The 26356-nt window shown below is 41.1% G+C and overlaps 1 protein-coding gene and 1 long non-coding RNA gene across 14 annotated transcripts in view; one reads left to right on the forward strand and one right to left on the reverse strand.

Moving 5' to 3' along the window:
* The window catches only part of MYLK (myosin light chain kinase), a 209729-nt gene extending 201652 nt beyond the window's left edge, over positions 1–8077 (reverse strand). For 4 of the 7 annotated variants that reach the window (XM_038182232.2, XM_038182230.2, XM_072040781.1 and 1 more), the window contains exon 1: positions 800–939. The gene's annotated coding sequence lies outside the window, so the exon portion shown is untranslated. Of the gene's footprint in view, positions 1–799; positions 940–1960; positions 2032–8006 lie in introns of those variants that run through there. The other 3 variants (XM_072040779.1, XM_072040780.1, XM_038182231.2) reach the window with 3 other exon arrangements.
* On the forward strand, positions 1–24868 carry LOC140002922 (uncharacterized). 7 transcript variants are annotated; one of them, XR_011810587.1, is made up of 6 exons: positions 1010–1797; positions 2158–2327; positions 12241–12375; positions 21968–22059; positions 23499–23651; positions 24642–24868. It is a non-coding gene; the product is annotated as an uncharacterized lncRNA (long non-coding RNA). The 7 variants fall into 7 exon arrangements; XR_011810588.1 differs by lacking the exon at positions 12241–12375 and adding an exon at positions 12979–13084; XR_011810586.1 differs by lacking the exon at positions 2158–2327 and adding an exon at positions 12979–13084.
* The last annotated feature ends 1488 nt before the right edge of the window (positions 24869–26356 follow it).

Consider the following 26356-nt stretch of genomic DNA (forward strand, 5'->3'; position numbering starts at 1 on the left):
GATGTCTGGAGCCAGGTATTTGCATTCATCCTTTCAGACATTCCATTTGTGGAGAGCATAATCTGGGCTTCAAAACACTTGATTCTGCTTCCCAAGTCTGGGAGAATTATCCCTATGGACTTGCTCTGCAGAAAACTGGGCTGGGGCTAAAAAGCATCTTTAAGCTGCAAAGGAAGAGACAGGTTCCCTGTCTTTTTGTCCCCAATCTCCAGCTCCTGCTATGCCATCCCCTTCTAGCCTGAGTGCAGGGTGTGGTGCCAGGCCAGTATCCAGATATGCACGTACAGGAAAGGGAGTTAAATGGCAAAGCATTTATTTTATTTTTATGGCAAAGCAGTCCCCAAAAGCACATTGCTCCACAGTGTGAAGGCAGCATGCATTCCACCTCCTCCCCTCTCCCAAGTTAATGATACAAAGCTTTCATCTCCTTCCCTCATCCTCACACATTGCACTTTAGTGGTGTCACCGGGATTTATCCTTCCCTGAGACAGTAAGAGAGTTGTGTGACATGGTGCAAAGCACTGTGAGAGGAGCAGAAATTTTTAAAAATTGAAAAGAAGAAAGGGGGGATAGAAAACCCAACACGTTTTGTCTGAAGCAGGAGAGACCTAGATGCGCGGTGCAGGAACACTTCAGCGTGCACCCTGATATTTGAAAGGCTCCTCAGCCCCAGCAGAGCCCGAGAGCCGACCCTCGCAGCCCCGCCTGCAAACGCTTCTCCTGCCCGAGCCCCTGCTACCTGCCGCCGGGGAACGACAGACCTGCGCCAAACCCCGCACAAAAGATGCCCAGTACTTACAGCCCGGCTCGCTCCCTCTCTGCTCAGCGTGCCCCGGGGAGGGGAACCCTAGGTGAGCGCTTCTCCCAGCGGCAGCCCCCCGGGAGAGCCAGGGGGGTGGGCGGCAGCCGCACCGAGCCCCCACCCGCCGGGGTCCCGCGGCTCCGCCGCTCCCAGCCCGGCATCTGCCTGCCCGCTCCCCCCGGAGGGGCAGGTCTGCCTCCTCCTCCCCGCCTACCTCCGACACCCCCGGGCTTGCTTTCACCCGGCGATGCCCGGCGTCCCCCCGCCCCCGGGCTTCCCCTCCGCGGCTCGGCACCGGGAACCGCCACCCCGTCCCTCCCCGGAGCCCGCAGCCCCTCCGTTGTCCCCCCCCCACATCCCGGGGGGAAGCGGTGCCCGGAGGCGATAGAGGCTGCGGTCGGCGAGGCTCCCGGCAGCTCCGCATCGGGGCCGGGGACGGGCAGGGAGCGGTGGGGAAGGGGTGCCCAGGGGTGCCCAGGGGTGCCGAAGAGGGCGCAGGGATGGGTTTGGCTGTGCAAGGTGTGAGCTGGGGTGCAGGCAAGGCATTTGTGGGTTTGGGGCATCCAGAGCAATTTTGGGGTGCCCGTGGAATAGGTACAGGATGCATATCCAGGGGGCGAATGGCACACACAGGGGGTGCATGGGAAGGGCTGTGTGGGATGTGGAGGGGATGCCTGATGGATTTACAGGAGTGTCTGGATGTGCATGGGGTGTACACATGCCGGCTATGGGGTGCCCTCTCCGGCATGCCTCTCTGGGCTTTGCCTCCTTGCCTCACCCCAGGACCTGGTGCACCAGCTTGGGGTGTCCAGACCTGGGGCGGGGGGGTTGGTTTGATAAACAGCTCACTGCTAATTGTATCAAGTGCTAAATTAGTGCCGATTAAGAACCGATGTGAGATGGGGACAAAATGAAACCTCCTCCACACCAAGACCTTACTGCTGCTCCCTAAGGTGGAATGAGAGACCTTGAAGAGGAAGGACAAGGAAAGCCAGGTGAGTGGCAAATTTAACCCACTTCATATCTCAGTACTTTTAAAGGTTTTTACTCATTTTAAAAAACACTTGACTTTTCGCCTGGAACGAATTTATAGTGAGATAATACAAACACGTGGGGATAGATGCACCAAAAGCCCAGGTTCTAGGGATAAAGCCTCACCTTTCCATCATCTTGCATTTTTCTGTGCTGCCATCAAAATGCTGCTAGGTATCCCGAAAGTGGTTCCTAGCTGCTACGGAAAAGGGAAGGCACAAACTACAGAGGACTGGGCTCTGAAACGCCTCTAGGGGCCATGGAGCAAACCACAGGCTCTAATCTCCCCCCTCTCTCCCCCCATTTCTTTTTCTGCTAAACAGCGACCAACTCAGAAAAAATGTGGACAAGATAAGGAAGTCACAGCAAAGCTGCAATTTGCTGCATTAGTGATAGGAGTCATACATTGACAGAGACCTCAGTGTTTTTCGTTTTGATCCTGAGGTGAATTTTTTCAGCCACCGACAGAGGATGTACATGTTCTGCAACCTGAGTAAGTGACAGGACAAAATGCTGCTTTTTCCTGGTACATCATCTGTCTTACTGAGCGCAACCTCTGCCAAGGGTGAAAACATCTACCGGTATGAGTCTATGAAGAGTCGTAGCCATCTCTTTAGATTCTTCCAAGTGCAGTAGAAACTGAGTGAATGAGGAGGAATTGCTAGGAGGAAATTGCATGCTGGCAATGATGCTTTTCTTACCCTTTAATCCTTTAAATTGACTATCTGCTGAAAAGACAAGATGCTTTCACTGTTTTAAAGGTTCCAGGGGCTTTTTTTTTTTTCTTTCCCTCTTTTTCAAACTTGAATGACTGAGAAGTGTTTTAAAGAAAAGTGTCTTTATTTCCTGAGGTTCTAAATACCTCAGTTGTCACTGGCTCTGTTGAACCTCCCTCATCAGATTTACACCTCAGTAAAATCACAAGGAGGTTTCAAAGAAATTTTAAGACTATCTGTAAAGCCAGGCTTTTACGTCTAGGCTTCTTTTCCCTCTTCAGTGCACACTGATGACATATCTCAGACTGTTTCCCTTTAGAGCAAAGCAAATGCACATAAATCCCTGATCCCTGCTGAAGTGTGTGACTGTCTATACTTGATCCTCCTCCCCTGTTGCAAATGGCAATGCACGTGCATGTCATGGGCATGTCAGCTGTTTTATAAAGAGGTGCATCTTATGCAATTGTTTTCTTTCTGTAGATAAATGATTATTTGCCATTAAAATTAGGAAAGAACACATACCCCTCATATACCCTTGTAGAGCCTCCCGTGAACTTGCTTTGACCTTTTCTATGTCATAGCTGACCAAAGTCTGTGCTGGCAACATGTTTTGATAAAGTTTTCTCAATATTTTAAAGCATGAGCTCTGAGAAGATGCTGCTCTGTATCATACTCATGTTTTTCTCTGCTGATTTCTAGTCTAGGCTTTGTGAAACTCCTTTCCTCTAAATGTACGCATGTCTTACCAGTTGGGAACTGCTGCTCTAGACAATCTTGTAATAGCATCACTGTCTCTGCTTTCAATTTAAAATGATTGCTCAGGCCTTAAACACTCACAAAGAACAAGGCCCACTGTTGCCAGTGAACCCACATCTGCCTTCAGCAGGGAGGGAGGAGTAGGAGACACTTGAATCGGGATGAAAGCCATTGAGCTCCATAAGGAGAGCAGACGGTGCCCCTGCTGGGTTTCAAGGGATTGACTCATTCTCAGCAGAACTCACTCACATATTTCTCTCTCTCACACTCTTTTTTCCCCTCCTGTTATTTTGTTTGCACAAGTCAAATCATGAAGTAAAAAAAAAGAAAAAAAACTGGGGGATGTCCCATCCTACTAGAAACCAGGATGAGGTAAAGCTTCACATCCAGTGAAGCTTTAGCATCCAGCATCCTTGCTAGGGCCATTTAACTTGAGGCTGGGCCTTCATTCTGAGGGTCCTCCAGGAGGTACAGGAGCAGCAAGTGAATAGAACCATTTCTGTAGATGCTGATCCTAAGTCAGGTCAAGCACAAAATAACATTTTATTCACATATCACATTTAATGAATGTTGCTGGCTAGAACAGGAATACATTCTCAACTGGCTGCTTGAGGTTTTGTTTTGTTTTTAATTGTAAACATTCTTCATGCAGCTGCTCCAGGGATATGTTTAGGAAGCAGTGGCTGGCTGTATTTAAAAGATTTCAACTCATCTTGACCTACATTTAGATTTCCGTAGCTTACAACCCAAGGCTTTAAACAGCGAAACCCTCAGAGAGCTTATATAGCTTCTGTAGGGCAAGGCACAGGAAACAAATGAAGGATGAAGTTACCCAGCTGAAGTGTTTGGAAAAGTGAGTTACTGAGGCAGAACTATAGGTTCAGATGATTATCAGATGATTAGGAGCTCAAAGAGCAGAGCTGCGTAAAGGGAGCAAAGATAACCTCTCTCTCTTTTACCTTGTGCTTTTTTCCTGATTCATTCTCTCACTTAAAGTTGTAAGTCTTCAACAGTAAAATCTTTTAGGCTGCTTTCAGCAAGAAGTTCAGAAGGTGCCTAACCACAATTGCAATTTTATATGTGTTTCTTTCTCACTCAAACTTCTGCTTCAGAAATTAAGTATAGTGCTAGTTCTTGATACAACCCCTTATTAACAAGAGAAACTGGTAGAATTGAAGATGCTGAGGAAATAACTTTGTTGGGAAGGAACATGTTCATTAATTTTCCAGAACTAATTTTTTCTTTTCTCTTCGTGGAATGCAGGGGCCTATTTTTGCAGGGCATAAGCACTCATTTTAAAAAGCAATGCAGCTTGTAGCCTCTTAAGATTAGAAGGTAATCTTCTAAAAGTCACTATATCTTCCCAAATCTGCAGGCAGACTAAATTATTATCCCCCATCTTGCTCGTGTCTTTGCTGACTGGGTATGTCAAAGGCATTGAGAACCTTTAAGTTTTGTGCTGCAGAGAATGAGTAGCTAAAGAGGCAGGAAGCCAAGAGGTCAGGCCCACTAGGTCAAGCACAATGCAGCACTAACACTGACATATAATGTTTAGACCAGCATCAGTTCACACAGCTCAAAAGCAGTGGAAAAAAAAATGAATTAGATCTGTCAGCAAAACACCACAAAAGAAGTGTGTGCCCATCTGGTGAAATATACAGGTAGTTGAGTCTTTACAAATTTAGGTTTGCTGGAAAAAAGTCAACAGGGCTGTAAGCATTCGGCTGTTGGGGGGAAATTACAGGTTTGGAAACTCAACAGATGTTTTAGTCCCTTGTACTTAGAGGTTGGAATAATGTATAAGCAAAAGGCATAAACAAGGAAAAGCTGGCAATTTCACTAATTTTAGTAGAAACTAAAATGTAAAACTTGTGTTAGAACCTGACATTTCTGTTCAAACTAGCAGGCCAAATATCTGGTCAGACTGCAAAAATTCTTCACCATCATTCTTCTAAAGCCACTGGTGGTAGCAGATTAATTCCACTTTCATACACTAAAAGCATTAAAAACATTAACTACTACTGACCCTTGCTGAATTAAAGCCACTAATGGAGCGCTACTGGTATTCATGCAAGCCAGGTGATGGATAAAGGGAGTGGTTACTGTGTGTTACACAAAAATTCATTCAGAAACAGGTAATGACTGAGTCTAGATTGACCCTACAAATACATGGATCAATATAAAGGCAATAGGAAGGCAGCATGACTCTACATCATGAAGTTAACTTTACCCTTTTCTTCACAGAACAGAAACAGGCAGTAACTGCACATATGTGAAAGACTACAGCTTTTTTTTTTTCTTTTTTTTTTTCTTTTCCCTGAAGCTCTCACTTCAGCCAAAATGAGTTCAAATTGATGGGGAGGTTCTGAGATGAATTGGAGGCTGGAGGAAAATCAGCAAGTATGCTTATTAACAATTTCTACCAGAGCATACTTATGTTCTGCACAAGTAATGGTCCAGAACTAGAGAGCATCCATTACACACAGTCGAGTTAGTGCCCGTTCCACACAGAGACCAGCCAAGCTAGCTATAGAGTATAATTTACTGTTATTACAACCTTCAGTCTCTAATCTCAGTTTCTAGCCTAAAGAAAGAAGCAGTGGTAATGGCTACATGGCTACAGCATGATTACAGAGATGTACAATATTCTTGCCTTCATTATTATTATTATTTTTTTTGAAATATAAATTTTAAGAGCAACATGCACATAATCAGTCTTACCCTTGGGCAAGAAAGAAAGAACTGCTGCTAAGTCTTCTATAAAACAAATCTGTTACACTGAAGAATTACAAGTATTTTATTCAGGTGGTATATTTGAAGGTTGCTTTCATAACAATCAGACTGTTGTTTGACAAAGCTCGTAGTAAGTAACTTCAACACTTACAAGAGAGTAACACAGCATTTGTAAAGCAAAAGTTTTTTTCCAGGAAATTCTATTGTGATCATCAACCAATACCCAAACAGAGGAAACGCAAGAGGATGTTAGAGTTGTCTGGAAATGCAATGCATACCTGACCATGGGCACATTTGGGATTGCCAGTCACCCACAGCAGAAGTTCCACAGAAAAAACTGACCACCTACATTTTGGAAGCCAACCCCCATTCCACAGTAACTATACTTAGGCTTCCAGATTTATAACTAGACCTCCCTTGTTGAGCAGGTGTAAACATGCAACTTGTGGAGCTTGTGGCTTCACAAAGGATTTCCCAGCCACATTCAAAATGACTGTGTCTGCACATCATTCTTATGTGGAACATGTGTCTCAAGATACCATGTGGAGATTTAGGGAGAAAGAAAGAAAATGTTTTCTTTACTTGTCCCCCTTTCGTCTTTTTCCTGAGACAGAAAGCAGTTATTCTTACCAAACATAATGAAAGAAACTAATCCCGCTGTATCAGTGCCCTAGCTAAGAGTATTGTCAGCAAATTCCATCCAGACTAAAAACTTGAAGTCCCTGTGGTGCGTCAAATTTCTGAGACTTCAAGCTAAAAAATGAATTTGTATAGATTAACTAGCTAGGGATTTAAGGTAAAGCTGGCTTCACTGAAAGAAATGTGTTTTACACAGTGTTAAGTGTTTTGGTTCTTCTTTTATTTAAAGGAAGCAAAGAAGCTTTGTGAAGAGTCTTCAATAGAGTCTTTTCCTTTTAAAGCTGTGGAGGAGTTCCAGCCTGTCTGTTGCACTGGCTTAAACTTTGTTTTTCTCCAAAGCAAGAACCCTTTAGTTTTCAGTGGCTTCCACATTTTTTTCTCCTTCTTTTGTGAAATGTGCCAGTGAAGTCAAGTGGGTTGTATTAACTGAACATTTTTCCAAACATTCACACTCAGGACCAAAAAAGGGAATATTTAATAAACACAACCAGGAATATGTTGGAATGTTGATCTTCTGATGATCACAAGAATTTTCAGTCATAAGATCTAATTAAATATCCCAAGTTGGAAGTGCTTCCAGAGACTGTTACGTCTCCTTGTTATCTGGTCAAATATTTTTAAGTTAGGTCAAGTGGCTTCTGCGCCAAAGCGATAGTTTTAATGTGAATAACAGATATGCGAAGAGACTGTAATAAAATTTACCTAGGCTAGTGACATTTTGGCATCTCAAGTTTAATCTGGCAACATCAGCCTATCTTCATGCACCAGATGCTAACTGGCAATGAAACACTGTGGAGGTAATCACAGGTGTTTGCTTAGAGCAAAATGTCTTAGTTTGAGAGAAAATAACAACAACAAAAAACACACAACAGTCTGCATGGTCTAGTACGGGAATTCATAATACCATTGCTGATGTTGTTGAATTTCAATGCAATGAGTTTAAAGAGAAACAAAGACATCACATAGAATGATTTTCCAAAAATACCATACAATGTTATTATCTAAGAATAAAGCATTTTCTTTGCCAAGATTAAATAAATAAAACAGAAATGAAATCCAGAGATAACAAATGAATAATTAACCACTTCGTCCCATTAGGAGCAATAGAATTACAGTAGCACTCAGATAATCAGAGCTGCTTTGAATTAGCTGGTAAAACAAAAAAACATTTTAAGAGACAATCACTGCCTTAAGGAGCATCTCATCTAAGTAGACAAGCCAGACAAAGGAACATCACTGTTTCAGAATTAGGGAACTGAGGCACAGAAGAATTGTCTTGTCTACAGCCAGTCTGTGGTAAGATAGTAATTGAATGCAGATCTCCTTACCACATGCACATTCTCCATTTATATTCCAACTGGTCAGCTGAAACAGCCTTTCATTACTGCTCTGTCAACATACCAAGAATTACACAAGACCATGAACGCTTTATATGTTTGCTTCAAACCAACTTCTCTTCCTGCCACAGCATTTAAAAGCATGTAGCCAGTGAGCAAATACTTACGTAGATGCAATGAGGTCCCAACCCCAAAGAGCAGGTCAGAAGATTATGCTCCACCTCGAAACTTTTCCCCTTGCAAAATTCTCACTGTCTTCATATTTTGGACCCCCTACTTCCTTCTGCAGGATCGAGTTTTTTTCTTTAAAAGATCTTTAAAAACATTTCCTGTTTTTCTTTCTGTAGGAAGAGGAAGTGTCATTTATTTTAAGCCAAGGTCTGCCTTCTCACTGTATTCTTATAGTACCTTTCCTCGTGCAGTGAGTGGCACTCCCCTATCCAAGCACAGCCCCCAGTGTCATTCACAGAGAGAGTCAGACAATCATAACTCCCCTGAAGACAGCATGTGCTGTTTCCAGGTCTACCATCAACCAGCAGAAGCCAAAAATTAATCAGTCCTATTCGTAAGTGTCAAGATATTCTCTGAGGGAAATTAAGCTACAAGAAAGTTTTGGGAGAGCAAAGGCAGTTACAGCCTGGCCACTTCTCCTAGCTCAGTGGCTCAGGTTCAAGAGGCCATTCACAGGCAAGTTCTGCTTCTAGGCTGCAGCACAAGGAGGAACACTGCAAGCTCCTCTGCTCCTCCCATGGCGAGGGTTTTTCTGATACAGACCTGTGAAAATTCCTCACCCAGCAGGACTTCCAGGCTTCCTGCAATACAAAGAATCAATTGCCCAAAGTCAGACCTTTGGCTTTACTGAACACAACCTTCTCAGAAGCATCTTCACCTTATAGAGTTGTGTATTTTATTCATACACATTTTAATCCACTGGGATTGAAGGAAAAAGCACTTTGAGATCAAACACGAGGGCCTCCACTTGCTCACAGGAAAACCAAGAAAATATTTTAAAACATTGGCACACAGGCAGGGATATAAACAGTGTTTCGGTTGCTGGAAATGAGCAATAGTAATAATAATAAGAAAAGGCAATAGAGAACATATTGGTGCCTGCTTCTCTTCACTTGAAATCTAGAACTTGCTTGAACTTACTTTGCACGATAAGAAGTTCAGTCAACACAGGGGAAATTTTCACAGTTGGGAAACAAGTCTGTGATTCCTTTGAAACCTAGGGCTGCTAAATTAGGATCTGGCACTCTTACAGCCTCTTGGGTTGATCCTCCAGGTACAAGCATTTGCACAGGAATTCTATAGGATATGGGGTGTGCTTACAAAGAAAGGCAGCCAGCTCTGCTTGAAGACGTAGTACTGCTGGTGTCCAGGGACTTTCTCACACTAGTTCTGATCCCAATGTGCTCCATGGCAGTCACGTCTATAATCTAGCCTTGTGCTGGGATTTTTTCTTAAACAAATGTTGGCCACTGCCCATCTGATAAAACTTAGAAATAGAAACAGAAGAGTAATTTGTCCTGGCTTAAATTTTGTTCCTTACAAAAGCCACCCTATCCCTTCCTCCCTTCCCTCCCCAGGGTGGGTTAAGGGACTCCTGGAGCCAGGGTGCAGGACCGAGCACTGCTCAGGGAAAGTTCTTACGCCTTCTTTGCCCCCGCAATAGGTAATTACAACAGCCATACTCCATATCACCAACCGCCCAGTTAATGCACCCTTCTGCTGTCAGCATCTCCCTCACCAGAGGAGACGAACCTGAAGTATAATGGGTGAGAGTTACACTGAGGGCAGCATCTTTCAGAAAACTCCCCTCCAACCAGGCCACCACCGTGCAGGAGCTGCTAGTGAACAGGAGAACTGGAGCCCTGGGAGCTGAGGAGCCAGGAGTCGGAGCACCCAGAGACAGAGAGACAGAGCTGCCCAACCTCTGCTGCCTGCTGCCACAGTAGCTTGGAGCTTCAGAGCCCAGCAGGGCAGCATGCAGCTGAGCTTCATTTTCATCGAGATTATAGAATGAATTAACTCTATCCTGAATACAATAATTCCCCATCTAGACAACTTCCAAACCAGCAAGTGGCTGGCAGAAGGAAGCAGCAAGCTCCATCTACCAGAAAATATCCATGATCAGAGCTTGCTGCATGAGTGTTATCACTAAGCTATTAGCAGTTGCAGAGCAAACAGCTGAATTTTTAATGTGACACTTGGGAAACACCTTTCCTTGGGATGCTGAGTGTCTCTGCGTGCCTGCCAGCCTGGGACAGCCCCACCAGCAAAGGTACAGCTGGGTTCTTGCCCCTGCACCCAACTCTTTGTCCCCAGCCTCAGAAGGGATCCCTTTCCTGCAGCAACCAGGGCAGGGCTCCCCGAGGAGGGCAGTGGACAGAAAGCAGCTGACTTCGCCACGTGCTCACCCTCGAGCTATGTGCAGAAAGCCTTCAGAGTGTCCCTGAACTTTCAAGCTGAAATGGGGTGAGACTCAGCAAGAAATGAGTAACAGCCCAGAGGAACACATAGTACCAGGAGCAAAATGCAGCTTATTTCTTCTCAGATCTCTCTCTGCTGGCCCTCCTGGCCCCACCCCACGTGCTCTGTGCAGAATATACCACACCTGTATGCACTTTCTCCCACCAGTGCTCTTCTGGTCCAGCATCACTATGAGTTGTGGTGCCAGGGATGGTCTCTCAATGCTATTTCTACTCTTTCCTTTCACCCATGCTAAAAAAGAGGCCGTGGAAGATAAATTTACTGTCTACCTTGCAGCAGAGAACCTGCAGACATCAGTTAGCATCTCTTTTCCCTGCAGCCCTAGGTGACACATTGGATATTCAGCTCACTTCTGACTGAAAGCTACTTTTGTCAGAGCTGCTTTATGCCCCTGTAGTTCCTCCAATTTTGGAAGCCAAATGTGCGCACACATATAGTAAACACTGTTTTCACACAACATTTATGCAGCTTGGCATCTGTACCAAGCTGTGCCAACTCTGCCAGCCCCAGCCTAGCCCCAGCAGCTGATCCTCAGCCCAGCACCAGGACAACCTGATCTCTGTCAGGCAGCAGCATCGCAGGATGCATTGCTGTTTTTCAGCAGGTTAACAGCCTGATTCATGGGGCACCAGATAAACAAAGCATGGCTTGCTGTTTGTCTCTCTTGAGTATCTTGAGCAATTGTAATTTCAGTTTTTTTTTCTAATTTATTTATTTATTTATTTTCCTGCAGAGATTTATCAGACATCTTGCCTGTACAGATTCATTGATCTCAGAGTATACGTGCATTCTTGCAACAGACTTTTGGAGCATTTATAGCTTGCTCTCTTCTGTCCAGCTTCTAACTTGCATGAAACTTGTAACAGTTTAATTAGCTTGTTGTTCCCCCACTTCTCACATTAGCTCGAATCAGACAGAGTTCAAAAGTCATTAAGGGGACACAGATACTGGGATCATATAAGCCTTGTTTCCTTAATAAAGTAAATTAACATTTCAGATGGTGTCTGGTTCTCATTGCTCACAGTCTAGACAAAACAGGCACATGCAGAGCAGGCAACGTATGAGAGCTCAAATTTATTTTTATCTTTACTTCATTTTTGCAGGAAAAAAAAAAAAAAAACAGTTTCACAATACAAATAATTTTAAGTGGTTTTGGGGGCAGCTCAAGAGAATGGTTACAGAAGTAGCAGTTTTTCCATTTCTGTGTTTCCAGATTTATTCCAGCATAGGACAATATTCACCAAAATTAGGAGTGCCTAAATTTAATTCCCATTAGATTGATATCCAGTGCACACAGCACTGATTTTGAAATTCATTTTGAAGTTTAGAAGAGATATCTAAATTGTCTTTTGGGGCTAACCAGGATTCCTGCTGGTTACAGATGATGAGGAAAAAACACATAATCAGATATTTAAAAGTAAATATTATATCAGAGGTGCACATCGATCAACAGAGGTATGTGTGCTGGCAGGGAATAGGCAGTAACCTGCAAACTAATGCTGAGCTTGCAATGAAAAAAAAAAAAAAAAAGGAGAAAATCAGACAAAGGGGTAGCTTTGAAGCATACTCCAATGTCATGGCTGAAGGACTCCATCATCAGACATAAAAAAAAGGAACAAAGATGGATATTGCTTTATTAGTGCTCATAAAAACTGGATGTGCAGTGAGACAGTTATAATAAACTGAATGCCATGAGTTAATCCATACCTTTTTTTTTTTTTTTTTTCCACAGGGGCACTGAAGCTAATATATACTGGCATTAGCTTCGGTAATTACTCTGTGCAGGTGCCTATATTTGCTATGCTTGTAGCTTGCTTTGATGCTGCTCCAACACAAGCTGTTAGCAGGGAAAGGAAGGCAGCTGTGGGTAGGTATTTTGTACCTGGCATTCATTAAGACTTCCAGTATATAACCCTGCTGGAGAAGCTGGAATTTGACTCTGGTGAAAGTGTGTACTTTGTGGATTTCATTTCTGGAAGTGCTCTGATACTGAAACTGGTGACTAATGCTCTGTTATTCCACCATAAGGATTAACAAAATATTCAACTCTTTTCAAATAATGTTGTGGCTGTTTTTTTTTTTTTTTCCTTGATGCATACATATAAAAATATGCATTTGTCTGAGTGAGTGTGACCATCTTTAGCACTAAGGCAATATTTAGTCATTAAGCAGAAATCTGGAGAAAGGCTGCTAGCTTGCCTCTCTGACCTTCAAAACAGACCAAGATGTCATTGCAATGCAGATGTCAACTCTGATTATTATTTTCAAAAACAATTGTTTTGAATGAGTTTGAGGTATTTGCAGATTGATAGCTGTGACAGCTCAAAGGGCATCATAGTTTTGGTGAACTGCAAAAATAAAGGATTGAAGCATAAATATCTTAACAGGCACATTCTTTCAATGAACACTATTTTCAAGCTTTTCCCACAGTCTCAGATATGTACTAACCACAGCTTGCTTACATCCCCAGACCTCTGATGTCATCCCATCAGGATGGATGTTTCTACTGGAGTGCTGTAAAATGTCCAACTGTAAAAATGAAGTAACAAAAGGCCCCAAATGAGGCAATATTAAAGGTGTGAAATCCAGATGAATTATGTTAATATTCAGCTATTTATCAGTATGCTAGTGCAACAAATAAGTTTCAGAGTTTCTCCCACTCTCAGTTATCTATTTTTACACATTAAAGTTTATGTCTCTTGAAGATTTTTATGCATTTTTTTCTTATTTTTTTTTGTTTGTTTTTAAATTTAAATGCATTTCTGATGTGTCTTAATTATTTTTAAATCAGATTATTGCTTAGGCTGCTTAACTCACTAGTAGTACTGATTTAACACCCTCATGGGCTGCCTTCTTAGACTGAAAGAACAACTTTGCTGTCCACCTGCAAATTCTAGAAGGCGTGAGAAATAGAAGAGGAATGGACATTTCCAGACTTAAATAGAATGTCTCCAGACTTGTCAATTCCCATAGCTTTTGTAGGTGTTACAAAATACAGTTATATTTTTATCCTTTAATGAAAAACAGGAAGGTTTACTACCAGCCATATTTCTGTAAATACATATAAGTTGGAAATCATTCCTACTTAAGCTCACACACTGCAGTCATTTCACCCTAAATCATCCACTACACTGGGGTTAGAAACAACCAAAAAGGACTACAAAATCTACCCACAAAATAAACTGCAGAAAAAATCCCTCGACCAATTAATTTTGTTGCCAGAATTTTATTTTGAACTGGAGCTGTTTGACATCTTTATAGGTTGTATATCTTGCTTTTATCCTGGAGCATGTGTTCATTGGTAGCATAAATATGTCTCTCAGGTTAGCTGAAAATTGGAAGTTGGAGTAACTCAGTCACATCAAAGTGAAATGTTTTCACCACATCTGCACAGCTCAAGAAACATTTTAATTTGTTTATTATGGATTTACAATATAATTTGATTTGGGCATCTCTCTGTGTCTCAATTTCCCTGCTTCTAAATGGAAGTTCTAATAATAATTGGTTATGCTATTCCTTGGCAATTTTTCTAGACTTTCAGGACTACAAGACTGACAGTCTTTTCTTCTATACCTATTCCCCATCTTCTAAAACAGAGTCTAGTTTGCAATCTTTTAGTCTCATACCAATATGATTAATCATGTTGACTTCACAGAAAAATAGCCTTAATTAATTAACAGAGTAAGCTGGAGACTCCAACTCAGATCAGATTCCTATTCATCAGTAGAGGCATTCAAGTGCTAAATGCTTTACAAGTCTCACAATAAAAGCTTTAACATTTTTTTTCCAATGCAATAGATTATTGTTTTCCTGAGAGATTTCAAAATAATTAGTTAAATGTCTAAAGAACAGAACATGTGCATTAATTAGCCAATTCATGGAACTATGGTTTGTAGTAAGTTAATCTCATTAAGGCAAATTTAATGAAAGGTTGAAAACAACAATTGACCAAATATAACATGCTAAAACCACAAAAAGAAATCTGCTTTAATTCTATACTGAGAACTGGTGAAGTATTAACAGAGGGACTGTTGTTAACCTAAATTTACCTGAGGCTTTAGGCTCTCTAGCTGCTCTTGGAAAGCCCGTTTCCTCTTAACCTGGAATCTTTATCCGAGGCAAAAGCTTTGTCCAGAACGCATTTGGCTTCAATAAAGCTGAATGACAATTTTTATCATTTTTATGCAGGTAACATTGTCTGCTTTTAATGTGGCTATGCATGTGTGCAGTTTAGAGAGAAGGTAAATAAGAAGGGACACTAGGATTGTAAAATGATATATCATACCAAAGAAAGCCTATCAGGCTGTCCTGTTATTGTGTCTGCCATTATGAGGCTATGGAATAGCAACTGAAACTTCAGGACAGCATATTTACAACAGAATAAAATAGTGCTTATTATCCCAGAATATAAACAGCTTCCAAGGCACAAATACCTGATAGCATTGAGGCCAAAAGGTTAAAAGAATTCCAAATCCAATTAGCTCCCTGTATGGGTGTTAAGAATTTCTCTAGTTTTGTTATACGTTGTGTTAGTGCATACAGAATTTAAACTTACAGTTCAGGATATACCATAAGTTGTGTAGGGACAATACAGTTAATCTGAAAGTTTGACAGTAAATATAGAAGCTTTGATGCTGAGGCCAAAACCAACATTTAAAAAAAAAATTGGAAGGAGAGAAAACAGAAAAATAATTAAATCTTAAATTTACAATACATTAATTTAAAGTACATTGGGAATTTTTGCCAAGTGGAGTAAAAATGATGCCAAATGATTAGAAACAGATCTAAAAAGCAATAAAAGAAGGAAAACTTAGTTTTGGAAAATCTAAATCAATAGACTTAAGAGAAAAATATGTCTTATTAAGAGGTAGGAAGGAGTCTGGAAAGCCCCGCTGTTGAAAAATGGCTTTGAAGTTTTGAGGAACAATGTAAAGAATGGTGGTTTGCCTTGTGACATGACAACAACAAGAAACATGCAGCTCCAAAGGAGTAGCAGAGAGAAGTACCTAGCAGGCAGGTGGGATGGAGCTGCAAAGACAGAGCTGGTTGGCTCTACACTGCTGGGATGGCCATATCCCTCTAGAGCATGGCGTGGAATCTCTGGGCACTTCATTCACCCCTATGGTGAAGTTTGGTAGGGGCTGGAACCTGACTGATGAGGAAAAGGATTCATTTGCTCAGCAATTTGGGTAAATCTGGCCTAATAAATCAGTCGAACAGTCTTTAACAGTTAATATTTAAATGGTATTAGATGATGTTTGTGGCAGTGTGGCCATGGGGGTTGACAAGCCCCATGGTTGGTGATAACATTGGACTCTTAACGATGAGGCCATCAGGAATGTTAAGAGTTTAGCTGTTGCCGGGCAAAGTTGTTGACCAATGAATAGTTAGTGGAAAAGTACTGCTGTGGGGCAAATGGTGTAAGAAGGGAGCCTGTCCTTAATAAGGGAGATTGAAGTTATGCCCTCGATAAGAGAGAGTTGAAGTTATGTCATCAACACAGTAGTAGCAGTTACTGATCCTAAAAGAACCCTGGTGTCCGTGTGGTCATTACGCCACAGATGGTGATCTAGTGCTTCCTGGTGTCACTGTCTCTCTCTCTGCTTTCTGCGCCTTGCTAGAGGACTTTATTAACATCTGCCTTCTCTATGTCTTGGAAGATGATGCCCCTAGTCATCAAAATGACCTTTACAGATTGACTGGAAATTATCCCATCTCCCAGCATCCCAGATATGCCTTGGGTTGCAGGCACCCAAGGGCATTATATCTTGACTACCATTTTAATTAGATTTGATGTTTCCACAGAAACGGCATACCTCATGCCTGCTAGAGCTAACTGGAATCCTTCATAGGACCAGACATGCTTAAACAGAAAACAAAAGCATTCTAGCAATGACTCAAAATAAATTAACAGTGGAGCAGCCTAAATGTAATAGAATATAAATGCTGGTGATACCTAGCTGTGAATTGCTCCCTTAGATGTATCAATGACTCAACCATCCTGGACATGGAGGGAGATTATCTAACCAGCCAGATGTCTGCTACTGTTGATTGCACAGAAACTAAGATAGAAATGTTCTCCCTCTGTCTGATTTTTTTCTCTCTTTCTCTCTTTTCACTCAAATCTTTTTAGTCCCAGCCTGGCTTTCACTGCCATTCACTGTACCTGTAATAATCTGGGCCCATGCCCTTTCCTAGAGCAATGAAGGAAGAGATTATATTCCTAGATAAGTGTATCTAATAAGATAGTAATTACTGTCATACCTTACAACCTTTAGAACGTGCATTCATGCTTAATTAACACTTCAGATTATCAGAATGATACCAGGACAGCTACAAAGCTTCAAAAGTCATACAATATAAGAATTATTAAGTGCATGTAAATTTCATAAAACTTACAGTCTGCCCTTTGACCTCTTCAGGAAAATTTAATGTGAAATCTAATGGTGCAGGCATTACCAGTCCAGCATTATTGCTCAGCAGGAGAAGTACAGAAGGGCTATTCCCACTATTCCCAGGGCAGCTCCAGCTCTACAACGGAATGTCTCCTCAGATTCCAGGACCATTGTCCGTCAACTCACACCTTCTCCAGTGATATAGGTTATATTTTAAGAAGTTTCTCTTTCCCCAAAACATATAACTATGTTGAAAAGAAAATAAATAAGCAAAATTCAAGTATCTCTGCTAGTACTAGAAGTAGCAAAGCATGATTTCCTGCAGATTTGTCCAAAGTTCAGGTCAAAAATAGCTGGAAGAGTCCCACTGTCAAACAAACCATGATATTGCTTAAGGAAAAAGGTACGTATGAAAAATCCAGATGAAAACAGGAGCTTAGCAAGAAGTTTAATAACTCCTTGTCCAGAATAATTAGAAATAGTGAGAACACTCAAGTAGGAACATGCAAGTAATATAAAGTTGTCAGGAGCTGTTTCTAAGTGCTGACTACTGGGACCCTTCAGCTACATTGGCATTTGCCAGTCAAAACAGAATATGTTCAGTGGTGAATGTGGTAAAGCTGAAGTGTTTTGTGTTTTATCTCAACAAATAAATCCAAGTTCAGTACTCTAGGTCTTATTTAGTAGAGATAGTCAAATGGTAAGCAGAAAAGTGAAGGTGTAGGGTCTAGAAATTACGTGCTGTAATTAAAGCTTTCTTATGTTTTCTTGGCTTGTTTCACAGGTAAGAATTTTAACATTTATTCAATTACTTGTTCTGTATTACTTAGATCTTTGCTTAATCTCTAAAGCCTTTGCTATATTGAAAAAAATATACTTTAGTGAAAAGTTGTATTTTATGTTACATACAAAGCCTCTTTAGAAGTATGATAATACAGCTTGGTTTTGAAACCCATGAGGAAACTGCTCATTTTACTCTCACTGTTAAAATGGATTTAGCTTTGCACAGATCATATCCCTGCCATCAGAGTTAGGTTAACAATTTATGTTTGTCTTTATCCACCAATAGAATAAGTGGTGATAAAAGCAAAGATTTTACCTTCATAAAAAATAAAAATGAAGCCCTCTGGCTTGTAACAGTGATGCTGCACTGCATCACTGTGATTTTTACAGTATTTCCTCAAAACTGGTCTTCTATGACTAGATATAGTTTATAGCTAGTGCATACCTGAAAAAGATAATGCTTTTTGTTGTTGTTGTAGTCATCATTTGTTTGCTTGCTTGCTTTTTAAGAAAATATGGAAATAAATGCTTTTCATTCAAATCTGGATAGCCCTCTAGCAGTAGTCCTAATATTCCCTATATCAGTGGTAGCCTTAGGTAAATACATTGGAAAGCACGAGAAGCGTGAGAATGTTGCAATTTTTTATTGATTATGGATGAAGTAGGAAGAACAAGAATAACCACAAACCTAGATAAAGCACCCCTTCAGCTATTAGTTTCTCTGTTACGTAGTGCAAGAACTGCATAATTGGAGGAATATAGGTCCTGATCCTAAAACAGAGGCACGGAGTGCTTCCATGGGCTTGGAGCCCAGATACTTAAGCTAATCTCAAGAACACTCACTTTTATGAGCATTCTTTGGGGAACTTGGCTCGGAAATGCAGTGTCCCTGGAAGTTAGAGCCATGATTTATAATAAACTACCCACAGACATTCAGATGGTAAGAATTTGCTTCCTCTGGTGGGTAACCAGGGTAGACCCTTATTCCAATAAAGGTTGTATTGGAAGGAATATGGGAGCAGAACCTTGCCCAATATGATATACGCAAGGAGAGAATTATGACAGGAAGGAAAAGGAGAGGCTTTAATATATAAGCATAAACCTACACAGATTAGATGAAGAAACCTACAACAGTCTTCTCAATGTTAATGGAATGATGTTGCCAGATTTGGTCAACCATAAGTGTAACAATGCACAGAAGGAATGCATGAATTATAATCTTGATTTAAATGCCAATATTTGCAAGAGGTGGAGGGGAACAACCAGACTAGTCAATGTCTCCTTAAAATGTCAGAATAACTTCTTTAGAAACTAAAATTCTGCAAAACCACAAACATGAAATCTTTAATGACTAGGCGTACTGCACAGCCAGACTGTCTAGAGCATAGGCTGAGAATGATCAGCTTCAAGCCTTGTGACCCAAGTAATGAATCTTCTTGCAAGCCTGTAATGTAATCTTCAAAAGGATATGATTTTTTTTTTCCTGACAGTTTTTGGAGCACTGACTAACTTTTCAAGAAAATCCAAAAGTAGTGCAAAATGGCTTTCATTTGCAGTCCTCCCAGGTCTTTGTATAAGGAATCCTACTATGTCTGAATTGGACTAAGTAGTTTTCTATTTAAAAGGTGAAGAAGCTGCTTCTCTGTTACTTCAGTAAAGGGGATCCAGCTGAAGAAGCTGACTAGGATAAATGTCTAGACTTTTATAAATGGTCTCTGGATTTTAGAAGCAAAATGCTTCTCATTGTGGCTTCTTCTGTTGGATCAAATGACTGTTGAAACTGTATTTGGAAGATGCGGCCAAATCCAAAGTAACCACTTTCTGCAGTTAGGGTGGATGACAACAACTTTTGTTGTAGCTGGGTAAAATATTTTATTTTTTAGAAATGCCTAGAGCTATTTACAAAGGAAGAAAATTAGATCACCACCAGATAACGTTTAGAAATGGTTCCTTTTGTTCTGTCATAAGCATGAAATGTAGAAGCCATGCAAGATTATACTTGAAGACCTTTGTGCAAGAAGGGGCTAGCACTGCAAGCAGAGGAATGTCCTACCACTTTTGGAACCTTTGGTGGAAGTTTCTAAGAAGGCCGACAGAATAGATTTTAAAACCATCTCAGTAATTTAAAATATTAATAGTGAACATGTGTTGTGACTGCAGTTAATTAAGTCTTGATAAAAGAATCTGTGTGTAAACAATTACACACTCCCTAGAATATTTCCTGAGTGGCACTAACAATAGCAGTTCTTCCACACATGGCTCAAGATGGTCTGCAAGAAGGGTGTCTGAGGCTCCTCAGTTGGTTCGTGGTGGTGTTTCCTCTCCTCGATGCCCCAGGCAGCTGCTAGGAGAGAGGCTCTGCTGTCCTCAGTGTGCCCTGAGCCTGGCTTTAACAGGGATATCTTAGCCCTTGTGTGAGGATTGGATGGCAGAGACTAAAGTGAAATAAAGATGGTGATGGCACGTCACGGAGTGTTTAACCCTGAGACGTGCATTCAGTGAAAACAGTGCATGAATATGATGGGGCTGTGACTCCCTGGTCTGTTGGCTTGTTGCTGGCTATCAGCTTGATTGAAATCACAGTTGGCATTGCTGCCTACTCTTACAGCAGGAAGGTAGCTGTTTGCAACGACTTCAGGTGGGGCTTTTAAAGGCTTCTTAACAATGTAGTGGTGGCTGCAGGACCTTCTTCAGGAATGTTCCTGGGAAGAACTCGACTAGGGAGCTCAAACAGACAAATGCTGGTGTTTGCTCAGGATATGGTACACCAAGTAGATTGGATTGAACGACGATGTCTTTTCCAAGGAAAAAGAGCAGGTACTCTTGAAAGAGCTCACTTCAAAATCTGATCTGGCCATATAACTCCTTAGTCAATGGCTGCTGTGACAGTAATCACTGAAATTCCAGCTTCATGACTTAGGGAAGCTCCAGTCTGTCAAACAGACATGGTTCATGGTTTAAAACCTGGAATTTGTGGCAACATTCCCATGTGCTTGTGCTACAGAAAATGAAAATCACTCGCCCTTTAATTTCAAACTGAGCTGCAGGGGCCAGTGGAAGATATAAAAATGCCATGGGGAATAATTCTTTGAACAGCAACACCAACTTAGGCTGGAGACAACCCTAGTGCTGGAGAGAGCCTGATATCATGGAGAACTGTTGCATTCCTGCAGGTTGGGAGGGAAGGGAGATAAAGGCTAAAGATCTGCACAGAGCAATAGTTCTGTGCTGTCTGTCTGAAGTCCTGGGGGGCAGAGCAGAGCTCCTGGCCATGCTCCGTTTGTGTTTCTTGGAAAGAGGGTGCTGGGGTAAGGGTGATGTTGGGATGATCTTAGTTCTGGGATTCAGTCTGAGAGAGAACTGGCATTCCCTAAGGAATAAAGAGAACCTGAAACTGATATTAAAGCTATTTATGCTCTATCTTATGCCAAGAAAAATATTTTACACTTAGCTTAATACCATAATCATGAGTCCAAAACCATCACTGCTAGCTTCTAAATAGAGAACAGAATCTGGGAGGAGGCAGTAAGAAAATATATGTTTTGGCTGTATTATTGCAGCATGGAGGTAGCCAGAATTCATCACAGGCTTGAACAAAACCAGGAGTCTTAAAAGAAATACTACTTCTAAGTAGTCTTTAGACATGCAAATACTTTAAGGGCCTATAAACCACATAATGTGAGCTTCAGCACAGATGGCTGCTACATTCTAGCTATAGCTTAAGCTGCTCTTTTTCTGGTCAGTGAAGTCCCAGTTTTTACACTGTCTTTGGAGTATAGTGTAGAGAACACCAGTAAGGGATGTTCTCAAGGGTGCAAAAAGGAGATTATCAGCATGTCTCAGTGCTAGTGAACTTGTAATCCTGGTGGTGTACCTCATGACCAGGCGTTGCAGCAGGGCTGTGCATGAAGACTGAAGACTTGTGTGTGGCAAGGACTAACATCTGAGGGTAGGACTGGAGAACCCATGGGATAATACCCTCCACTTTATGTCCTGATAAGCAGAGCATTTGTTTTTCACACTGGTGCTTGTTCTTCAAACATCATGTGCAAGCTTTCACCGATTCACTGCTGCATTAAGTATGAATGCAGCAGCTGTGTAGATTTACAATTCACGTTTGACACCATCCTGTTTACATATGATTTCATTACTGAAAAAAAGGTCACTATGTAAGTGTGGCACTTCTGTTAAATTTCTGAAGGGAAATCAGTACGTGACTATGTGGATTGACTAACTCACATCTGCACAAAGATAATCTAGTGAATATTTCTCTCCTCACAGCTGTACTGTGGTATACCAGGAAGATCTTTGAGGAATCCTGGCAAGAATCATGGAGAATTGCCAATACCTGAAGGTGTGGACTACTTACAGAGGTACCTCTCCCTTGCCTACACTGCAGTAACAGATTAAAAGATCTACGGTGACTGCATTTCTGAAAAACGTTAAAGACTGTAGAAATAGGGTCCATTTTCACCATTTAAAAGAAATCCAAAGACCGAAAACTGAGAAGTCTGATTTCTTCTCTACCAAAAAGATTTCACAGCTTATGGACAATGTGTGTCTGTATACCATACGAGTACACAATGGTGCAGCCATTGTTTTTCTTTTAATTTATTAAAACAAAACAAAACAGAAAAATGTAAACTTAGCCTGAAGAAAGATCTGTTCAAATGTGATACTGATTGAAGGCTGTGAGAAAGGCTATGTTTTGTTCAGGCTCCTGCCTGGTTACAGCTCAACTCATAAGAGCAGTCATGGAAGTTACTATCACCCTTGATCCCACCTTACAGCAGACAGCCTGGGGTAAGCTCAGCAATGAGACCACATCTGCTGTTTCGAGTCCCCTGCACCTAAGGCTCAGCAGGCAAAATCCCTGATTCACTTGTGTAACCAAAGACCACTGAATATCCCTGAATCTGGCTGAAGAAAAACTGACTCAAGGACTTGGTTGCGCAATGAAATTACTGAAGGAATTTACTGAACTTTGGGGAAGGCAGACACTAATCTCTAGCACTATTTGACTCAGTCTTGATCAAGAACCACTTGAAATGGCCTTCCTGAGATTAAATGGAAACAGGTCATTAATGTGGCAGCCTGATCTGCCTAGGATGGTTAAGAGCCAAATCTCTGTTTGGCTTTAATGCCCCTGAGCTGACTTAACATTCTCAGTTTTTGGACATTCTGGTTCTGGCACAGTGGTGAGTGTGCAAAACTGTCTCAGCTGCTCCAGCACTGTCCTTGGATGTATTCACCCAGCACTCCAGACAGTTGCTCCAAGAAGTTATAGAAAGCAGCTGAGCAAAAATATTTTTAACAAGCATTTTGGCTGTTCACTGTATAGCAAGACAGAGCTCACCGGGGCAGCACGTTACCATCAAAACCCATTGACTTGAATATTCCACTGTGTTTTTTGGGGAGATCACTGAAGTGACTAAATCTATGATTTTAGCGAATTTAGTGACTAAATCTATGATTTTTAAAATTATATTTATTTTTCTTTTCTGAATCTGTTTTTCTAGCCTTCAGATTCTAACCAGGGATGCGTTTCTTTACCTTCTTAGGGAAAAAATTAAAAAAAATAATCATTATTATTAAGGATGACTGTGTAAGCCAATGACTTAGAAAGCTGCTAAATACTATTAGCAACCACCGTTACTTTGCAAAATGTATCATGAGCTGTGAAACTCCTTCAGGACAGAGCTGAATGATGTTGCCACTTGACATGGGCTGGTGTCCCAGGCAGTTTATTTACACATACAGAAGTAGCACTGGCTTCACTTCAGCAAGTAAGGCATCTTTGTTTCTTATGCAGATGTGGAGAGGCTTGCACACAGTGGTAAGGCAGCAATCCTCTGTGTCTGCAGGGAGCTATCACCATTCCCCGGATCTCTGAACGAGACACTGAATTATAGACACTCATCGCCCAGGACGTCAGAGCAGGGAATTACATACTGCTTAAACTCAGGTATGCTGGACACTGGAGTTTTGCCCTATCCATTTACGTTCCATATGGAAGAGGGTGCATAAGGGGAAATTTACTGATAAAAGCTTGGCAAAGCATATTCAAAGAGTTCCTTTCCTTTCCCTGTCTCTGGAAAGTGCAGATGTCAACTTCACAGAATATGCTCCATAAAAATGAAACCCCTGTATCTTGTCCCTTTGTGCTGACATAAATCTAGGTGAGGTTACACGATGGCTAAGCCTGTAGCTGCTGAACTGTTCCTTGTAAACTAATCCTTGGAAGCGGAGAGGTGTTTCACAGCAGCTATTCCTGAACGTAAAACAGAACAATGATTTAATGTTGAATACACACATTTCACATATCCCTTATATTTGGAGGCTGATACAGTGGTGGACATAACCTGAAACCAGCCATCCTGGCCAAGCTGGACGTTGTGCTGAACGCCTGTTTGCACAATGTGTTTGGCTGTACGATCAGCACGCTACCTGCGACTGAAACGGCTCGGCCCAACTAGCTGCACTCTGCTCAACTTGGCATCATAAATTTCAATTGCAAATCTTCTTAACCTCTTAAATTATATTATAAAATAACTTATTTTGTAACTATATACTATACCATGGAAGAAAATCTTAAGCTGGCTTTCCCACGATTGTAGTGAAACAGCAGGTGTGGAAGGACAGGACTTCAGACACGGAGGTGCTGGTTCCTTTTGAGCTCTCTGTGTTATCTCAGAGCTGTTTAGGGTACCCTTCATCTTCCTCATTCAAACATTGTCTTCTGGCTACAAAAACTGAAGCATCACAGCTGGTTGTCCTTTGTCTGATCCTTCAGCTCTCAGGGAGGTCTATACTTTTCAAACTAGACAATAAATCTGCCTGAATTTAAATACTTCTTTTTTTTCCTTAGAAACAACAGCAAAATTTCATGTGCCACACAAAAATGACCTGTGTAGTTGACACTACAGTCCAATTAATTATTCTTTACCTCTTCCAGGCTATCCCAAAGCATTCTTAACAAAGCCTGGGACAGAAATGGGACTGGAATTGTCACATATACACTTTGACTCCACTCTCATGACTGTCTCCCTTCGTTGGATTGTGCTCAAAACCCAAATTCAGCAGATTACCTCACTCTTCTTGGAGCAGTTGGTATGGATGTTGGACTTACAGAAGTTAAAATTCAATACTGCTTTCAAATAAAAAGTTACGGTTTTTAACAAGTGTGACTGTGAGTGGTGGGGAAACAGTGTTTGATGTTGGAATCTAGCTAGGTAATGCCACCAGTGGGATCAGACATAAAAGGTCCCCAAAGTAGCGTGGAGAGGAAGGCACCTCTGTTACTGCTGAAGAGCACTGATACATGCTGCAGCATGAACTGCTCCAGTATTCCAAGAACTGGTGTTAACAAAGGTGATGTTCATTGTGATTTGCTCCTTGTTATTATGGGAAATGTGAAGAAATCACTCAAGCAGGTTTAGCCAGCAAAGACAAATCTCTCTATGCAATTACTTGGGATCTTCCTTGCTGTCTACTTCTCAGACTATGAAACTTGAGTGGACAAACTGCTTCTATGACATATAAATTTTAGAAGTGTTTTTAATTTGGTGTTTTATTATAGTCAACGCTCCTTAAGTAAAGAGCTTGTAAGAAATATTATCATTACTTATTTTCTGTTGTACCACTCTCACCTTTTAAGGACCTGCGTATTTTACTTTGCCAGCTTTTGCTTCCACAACACTGCAAATTAATAAATGACTACATATGGGAAATTTTATAGTTCATTTAAATTCTTATAGTGCTGATTGACACATCTCAGTAAAAATCAAAGACTTTTATTAAAGAAAAATCTTTCCTCCTATTTCTTCTTAGCTTCTCCTCCTCTAAGAGGACAGTAAAAATCTGCTCGCATCTCATTGCCCTAAAAACTTTTTGCAGCAGCCATCTCTTGCTTTGATAAAATTAATTTTGTAAGCATGAGTAGGACACAAATAAGATGGTGTAACTTCCTCCCCATTGAGACAAAAGTGAATGAAAATGTAAGAATAACATGCTCAGGCATCTTGACACCATGGCTGCTTTATGCAGATTGTAACTGTCTTTGGCCAGGACAAATATCCTTCTTCAAAAGGAGTAACTGTAAGAAGAAGACTGGCTTAGTTTGTATAGTAACAAATAATTTGCAATCTTTTGTCAGCCTTCTTGTGAGTTTTAAAGACTAGAATTTATTGTAGCTTTTCTTTAATCTATGCTATAATCATAGCTTAAATCTTGCTTTGCTTTTTCTCTTAAACAGCTTGTAAATATTTAATTAAAACATGTTAGCTTTCATACCATCAAACTTATTTTGAGTCTGAGCACCAGTAGTGTGGAGAATACTAAGATTTTCAGGCCAAGCCTTAAAAGCATTCTAAATCACTGAAGTCACTATTTAGTCTAACTTTCCTTTTTTGAACTTAGAGTGCCAGTTGGCTTTTTTTTTTTTTTAATTTCTTTCTAGTATGCATTGTCTTCATACCTTCTCATTGCCCAGTTACCAGTAACGAAAATAAGCTCAGAACTTCTACACAGCACAACTTATGCATGGTTAGCACACCAACTTTGAAACATGTTCATTCAAGTAACTAACCATGGAAAGAAAAACTTCAAACTGCTAGAAAGTGATACCCGTATCCGACAAAGAAACATAAGAGAAAAGGCCAGCACCAGGTT

This window comes from Anas platyrhynchos, chromosome 7, assembly GCF_047663525.1.
Source record: "Anas platyrhynchos isolate ZD024472 breed Pekin duck chromosome 7, IASCAAS_PekinDuck_T2T, whole genome shotgun sequence".
NCBI lineage: Eukaryota > Metazoa > Chordata > Aves > Anseriformes > Anatidae > Anas > Anas platyrhynchos.